Source organism: Anopheles gambiae (genome assembly GCF_943734735.2).
Source record: "Anopheles gambiae chromosome X unlocalized genomic scaffold, idAnoGambNW_F1_1 X_unloc_73, whole genome shotgun sequence".
Lineage (NCBI taxonomy): Eukaryota > Metazoa > Arthropoda > Insecta > Diptera > Culicidae > Anopheles > Anopheles gambiae.
This window is the reverse complement of record NW_026902685.1, coordinates 15,001-22,500: the sequence shown is the minus strand read 5'-3', so window position 1 is coordinate 22,500 and position 7,500 is coordinate 15,001.

Here is a 7,500-nt window from a genome sequence, read left to right as displayed (position 1 = left end):
TACGACACATCGACTGGTACATTGCACGCACTAACGATCTCTCTGCACTGCATGGAACTCATTCGTAACCACCGTGACGGGAGACTTTGCTAGTACGCACGATACTCTGCGCATGTGTACATGTTTTACAACCCAGCCAACTTGAGCACCTAGGGGAAGTTGTGATGCCATCTGAACACCCACCGACTGATGCATTGAACGGCTAAAGTTGACCTTCAATCCGAACTGGCACTCTGCGGCGTGGAGGCAGTTGCGCGACCACTCCTATCCCAAACCAACAAAGCAAGGTGCATCCTACGTGCTCGGTACAAGCACACCACGACGGGACACATTGAACGGTTCAGCGATCTCTCTGCACTAGTGGAAGAACTCCAACGTGATACGGGAGACTTTGCTACAGCGGCTTCTCTGCACTTCTGGGCTACCACCTTGTGACGGGAGACATTGCTAGCGGTCACTCTGCACTAGTGATGGTACACCACCGTGATACGGGAGACATTGCTAACGGCCACTCTGCACAGGTGCCAATACCACCTTGTGACGGGAAACATTGCTAGGAACCGATCGGCATCTCTGCGCGATTACTTGACGCACACCCAACTAAGTCAACTGTTGGACTTTTTCGTAATCACGGCGGGACACATTGAACGAGCTCTAACGGATCTCTGCACGCATGGAACATGGTGGCGGGAATCATTGCTAGAACCGAACGGCGCCTCTGCGCGATGTACAAACAAGCTCAACAGGAACCTCGTATCGGCTGCCGAGCCGGAGCTCGAACAACTTGGACTTTCACCTCTAATTTATATCAACTCACCACTCCCCGAGGGATCCGCAGAATTGCTTCTGGGTCCCGTATCGTTATTTGCGATTCGTGTTTGCATTACACTACATTGAACTATTCCAACTTGTTTATCCGCATGGCGAACATTTGCTGCATTGAACATTAAAGTTCCACTTCGCTCTCCCCTACGTGGGTCTGAGCTTCACTCTCAGGGAAAAAATATGCCACATTGGTTAGGGAAACCCGGTTTCATCACGCTATGTGCCCTGCACCACCAGCTTAGCGTGAATGCTTCGAGTTTCCCTAAGAAGTTCGATTGGTCTTGCAGAGTTTAAAGACAACGAAGCTTAGTTTCAAGCAATGATATAATATACGCGTATTAAAAACCCTTAACTGTTACAACTTTTATGCTTGAAACCATCGCAACGAAGTCTTTGGGTCCGTAGACCCGTGATGTACTGCTCCAGGAAACGTTTTGAAAGAGTGGAAACTCAAAATCATAGGTTAAGATCATCGGCAGAACTCACCAGACACCACTTTTGCTTCATAAGTTCGGCCTATAGTCATATGACGATTTTCATCGGGGAGGGGACGTATGACCCAAACGGGGGCTTATATGACCCACGGACACTGCAAACCATGCTCCTACGACTAAATAGAGGTTAAAACTACGATTTGGTGAAATCTTCATTTTTGACCTCGGAGCAAGGTACCTTCCCTATAGTAGGCAATGAGTAAATGATCATAATCCCAGGAGGGCAAAAAATGGGAACCCGAGAGGAAAGCGCTGTTGGCGCGCCTAAGCTAGTGGCCCGTAGAGTAAAAAGGGTACCCCCAACAAAGTTGTCGTTTGACGTTCTGGTTGCACTTTTCATCATCTAGGGTGCGTTCCTGACACGTTTTGAGGGGTTTTAGGAAAAAAAAATTTTTCGCCTACTCGAGCTCTCTGGCCCGTTCGGTGCACATTTTTGAAAAAAGCTAGGGAGCTGCCCCTAGGTTCGGGGCGTCACAAAATGTTGAAAAGTGGTCGAAAAACCACTATCCAGAATCGGATGTAGAATCGTTAGACGAACTTAAAATTGTTCTACGACACCCATCTGCGACGTTTAGTATTCGAGATATGGCCCGTCCTAGGTCTGACCGAGCAATTTTTGTTCCGCGCACTTTGTGCACCGTACACTTTGATGTTTGTATGAAAAAGTACCCTACCTAGGGACGCGTAGAGCAAATTTGTACCCCCGGGCATGTTGTCGATTGACGTTCTGGTTGCACTTTTCATCATCTAGGGTGCGTTCCTGACACGTTTTGAGGGGTTTTAGCAAAAAAAAAATTTTCGACTACTCGAGCTCTCTGGCCCGTTCGGTGCACATTTTTGAAAAAAGCTAGGGAGCTGCCCCTAGGTTCGGGGTGTCACAAAATGTTGAAAAGTGGTCGAAAAACCACTATCCAGAATCGGATGTAGAATCGTTAGACGAACTTAAAATTGTTCTACGACACCCATCTGCGACGTTTAGTATTCGAGATATGGCCCGTCCTAGGTCTGACCGAGCAATTTTTGTTCCGCGCACTGTGTGCACCGTACACTTTGATGTTTGTATGAAAAAGTACCCTACCTAGGGACGCGTAGAGCAAATTTGTACCCCCGGGAATGTTGTCGATTGACATTCTGGTTGCACTTTTCATCATCTAGGGTGCGTTCCTGACACGTTTTGAGGGGTTTTAGCAAAAAAAAAATTTTTCGACTACTCGAGCTCTCTGGCCCGTTCGGTGCACATTTTTGAAAAAAGCTAGGGAGCTGCCCCTAGGTTCGGGGTGTCACAAAATGTTGAAAAGTGGTCGAAAAACCACTATCCAGAATCGGATGTAGAATCGTTAGACGAACTTAAAATTGTTCTACGACACCCATCTGCGACGTTTAGTATTCGAGATATGGCCCGTCCTAGGTCTGACCGAGCAATTTTTGTTCCGCGCACTTTGTGCACCGTACACTTTGATGTTTGTATGAAAAAGTACCCTACCTAGGGACGCGTAGAGCAAATTTGTACCCCCGGGCATGTTGTCGATTGACGTTCTGGTTGCACTTTTCATCATCTAGGGTGCGTTCCTGACACGTTTTGAGGGGTTTTAGCAAAAAAAAAATTTTCGACTACTCGAGCTCTCTGGCCCGTTCGGTGCACATTTTTGAAAAAAGCTAGGGAGCTGCCCCTAGGTTCGGGGTGTCACAAAATGTTGAAAAGTGGTCGAAAAACCACTATCCAGAATCGGATGTAGAATCGTTAGACGAACTTAAAATTGTTCTACGACACCCATCTGCGACGTTTAGTATTCGAGATATGGCCCGTCCTAGGTCTGACCGAGCAATTTTTGTTCCGCGCACTGTGTGCACCGTACACTTTGATGTTTGTATGAAAAAGTACCCTACCTAGGGACGCGTAGAGCAAATTTGTACCCCCGGGAATGTTGTCGATTGACATTCTGGTTGCACTTTTCATCATCTAGGGTGCGTTCCTGACACGTTTTTAGGGGTTTTAGCAAAAAAAAATTTTTCGACTACTCGAGCTCTCTGGCCCGTTCGGTGCACATTTTTGAAAAAAGCTAGGGAGCTGCCCCTAGGTTCGGGGTGTCACAAAATGTTGAAAAGTGGTCGAAAAACCACTATCCAGAATCGGATGTAGAATCGTTAGACGAACTTAAAATTGTTCTACGACACCCATCTGCGACGTTTAGTATTCGAGATATGGCCCGTCCTAGGTCTGACCGAGCAATTTTTGTTCCGCGCACTTTGTGCACCGTACACTTTGATGTTTGTATGAAAAAGTACCCTACCTAGGGACGCGTAGAGCAAATTTGTACCCCCGGGCATGTTGTCGATTGACGTTCTGGTTGCACTTTTCATCATCTAGGGTGCGTTCCTGACACGTTTTGAGGGGTTTTAGCAAAAAAAAAATTTTCGACTACTCGAGCTCTCTGGCCCGTTCGGTGCACATTTTTGAAAAAAGCTAGGGAGCTGCCCCTAGGTTCGGGGTGTCACAAAATGTTGAAAAGTGGTCGAAAAACCACTATCCAGAATCGGATGTAGAATCGTTAGACGAACTTAAAATTGTTCTACGACACCCATCTGCGACGTTTAGTATTCGAGATATGGCCCGTCCTAGGTCTGACCGAGCAATTTTTGTTCCGCGCACTTTGTGCACCGTACACTTTGATGTTTGTATGAAAAAGTACCCTACCTAGGGACGCGTAGAGCAAATTTGTACCCCCGGGCATGTTGTCGATTGACATTCTGGTTGCACTTTTCATCATCTAGGGGCGTTCCTGACACGTTTTGAGGGGTTTTAGCAAAAAAAAAATTTTCGACTACTCGAGCTCTCTGGCCCGTTCGGTGCACATTTTTGAAAAAAGCTAGGGAGCTGCCCCTAGGTTCGGGGTGTCACAAAATGTTGAAAAGTGGTCGAAAAACCACTATCCAGAATCGGATGTAGAATCGTTAGACGAACTTAAAATTGTTCTACGACACCCATCTGCGACGTTTAGTATTCGAGATATGGCCCGTCCTAGGTCTGACCGAGCAATTTTTGTTCCGCGCACTTTGTGCACCGTACACTTTGATGTTTGTATGAAAAAGTACCCTACCTAGGGACGCGTAGAGCAAATTTGTACCCCCGGGCATGTTGTCGATTGACATTCTGGTTGCACTTTTCATCATCTAGGGTGCGTTCCTGACACGTTTTGAGGGGTTTTAGCAAAAAAAAAATTTTCGACTACTCGAGCTCTCTGGCCCGTTCGGTGCACATTTTTGAAAAAAGCTAGGGAGCTGCCCCTAGGTTCGGGGTGTCACAAAATGTTGAAAAGTGGTCGAAAAACCACTATCCAGAATCGGATGTAGAATCGTTAGACGAACTTAAAATTGTTCTACGACACCCATCTGCGACGTTTAGTATTCGAGATATGGCCCGTCCTAGGTCTGACCGAGCAATTTTTGTTCCGCGCACTGTGTGCACCGTACACTTTGATGTTTGTATGAAAAAGTACCCTACCTAGGGACGCGTAGAGCAAATTTGTACCCCCGGGCATGTTGTCGATTGACATTCTGGTTGCACTTTTCATCATCTAGGGTGCGTTCCTGACACGTTTTGAGGGGTTTTAGCAAAAAAAAAAATTTTCGACTACTCGAGCTCTCTGGCCCGTTCGGTGCACATTTTTGAAAAAAGCTAGGGAGCTGCCCCTAGGTTCGGGGTGTCACAAAATGTTGAAAAGTGGTCGAAAAACCACTATCCAGAATCGGATGTAGAATCGTTAGACGAACTTAAAATTGTTCTACGACACCCATCTGCGACGTTTAGTATTCGAGATATAGCACTTTGTAGGTCTGACCGAGCAATTTTGTACTGAAATGTATGGTGAACATGTAATTCATTAAATAACATTGACTTGCATCGTGCCCTACTTCATCGGCACAGCTGTTATTGACTATCTTTAGTGGAAATGGATTGAGTTTGACCATTTTAAGCCCATTTCCTATGCCGTGCACCAACATTGTGTACCGATCAGGGAAAGTACGCTACGTACGCGTTCATGGATGTCGATGTTGGTACAAGTTGCCTTTCGGGATAGCCGTGCACCAAAACTGTGTACCGATCAGGGAAAGTACAAGACGGAGGGTGCAGCTCGAGCGTACGCGTTCATAGATGTCGATGTTGGTACACTTGCACCAAAATTGTGTACCAATCAGGGAAAGTACAACACGGAGGGCGCAGCCCGGGCGTACGCAATCATGGATGTCCATGTTGATACAATCTACGTGTACGTACCTAGTTTTTGTAGGAAAAGTTGCAATTAAGTGCTTGCATGCTTAAAATGCTCATCTCAACCGGTCACCTTTTGGCCTGCCCTTTTATAACAGAAACCTAGAAAGATACTCGAGATTTTTGTGTTTTTCCATTCGCCCGGGACGACGAAATGAGCTATGTGCACATCGTGCAGAAAATTGTCTTCGCCACGCATGTTTTTGTCCATCCACTCATATAATCACCCGCATTTGTGTTCAACACGGACGGCGCAGCCCGAGCGAACGCGTTAATGTTTATGTTTGTACACACTGCTTGTACGATTCTAGGATTTGGTAATTGCGTCACAGTGCCCGACCGTCGCGGACACCATTCTTGGACAGAAGTCCTAGTACGTAGAGTACTTTCCCTAGGTATGTGCTCGTTCGTGACTATCGTTACGTGCTTACGGACACGCTTGGGTATGTTTACCATACAAGGTTTACTAGGGAAACCTGGGAAGGACGCTTGCCCTCCCGTCGCGGACACCATTCTTGGAAAGAAGTCCTAGTACGTAGCGTTCCTTATTTTACTTGATCAGTTTGTAATGCATTCGCTTTGTTCCATCGACTTCTGCTACTGCTCACTAAGGGGTGTTCGTTTGCGATGTGTACGATAAGCAACTGTCTATCGTAACCAGCAGTTAATCAACACTTTTTACCCAAGTCATAGCAACATAGAGTACTTTTCCTAATCGGTACACAATTTTGGTGCACCTCTAACCTCGCCGGCACTTTATCGTTACGTTTTGTGCACAACCTAGGGACGTGGTGTAAGTTTCATGATTTTTATGTTTGATTTGGTTTATTATGATTGAAAAATACGCTACGTCCCAGAAATTGGAGCTCGACTACTTCCTCCATGTGGCGAAAAAAGTTACTGGGCAACGCCTAGCTTATGCCCCATTTGTACTTCAATTTTCATTATCAGGTTTGAAAAATACGCTAAGTCCCAGAAATCTGAACTCGAATACTTTTGCCACGTGGCGCCAAAAGCTACTGAGAAACGCCTAGCCTTTTACCCATTTATAATTTAGTTTTCGTTATAAGTTTTGAACAATACGCAAAGTTCCAAGAATCTGAACTCGAGTACTTTTTACATGTGCCGCCAAAAGCTACTGAGCAACGCCTAGGTTGATACATTTTTGGTACATGGAGTGTATGCATGCAGGCGTACTGCCGTGCTAGACCGGAAAATCGAACTTGCTACTAGAACGTAAAGTAATTCCCCTAGATAGGTGCTTTTGCATGCCTCTGATCGACGACCATGCAACGTGCGACACGCGTAGCTAGGCTTCCCCAAACAAATTTCCTAGAATAGCACCAAATTGCACACTTTCAGGGGTATATTTTGGTACCGTGTACCGTGCATGGTACAAGTATCAGTAGCTCGTGCAATTTATTTTGCATCGTGTTGCGGTTGCTGGTGCGTCGGGATAGGAGTGTTTCGAGACTTTCGCCAAGCGTTGGTGCCATTTGGTGGATAATTAATGTTCTAGCCACAATAAACGTGCCACATAATGCCAATAAGGAAAAAGCCGATTTCTAGGGACTTCTAGTCAAAATGTTTGCCATCAGCGCTTTCCTGTCGAGTTCCGGATCTGGGACTTAGCGTTTTTTTTTTTTTCACGATCCAATCCAACGACCAGATCGTGAATAAACAATACATACAACAGTGCATCCCTTTAAAGTAGGAAAAGGCCGAATTCTAGGGAGCTCCAGTCCAAAAGGTTGTCATCAGCGCTCTCCTCTCGAGTTCAAGATTTGGGACTTAGCGTTTTTTTCGCGATCCAGCCAAAAGACCAGATCGTGAAATAAACAATTAATATAACTGTACTAGTACATCCCTTCAACTGAAGCAAGTGCACCATACATGACCCGTACGCCAATC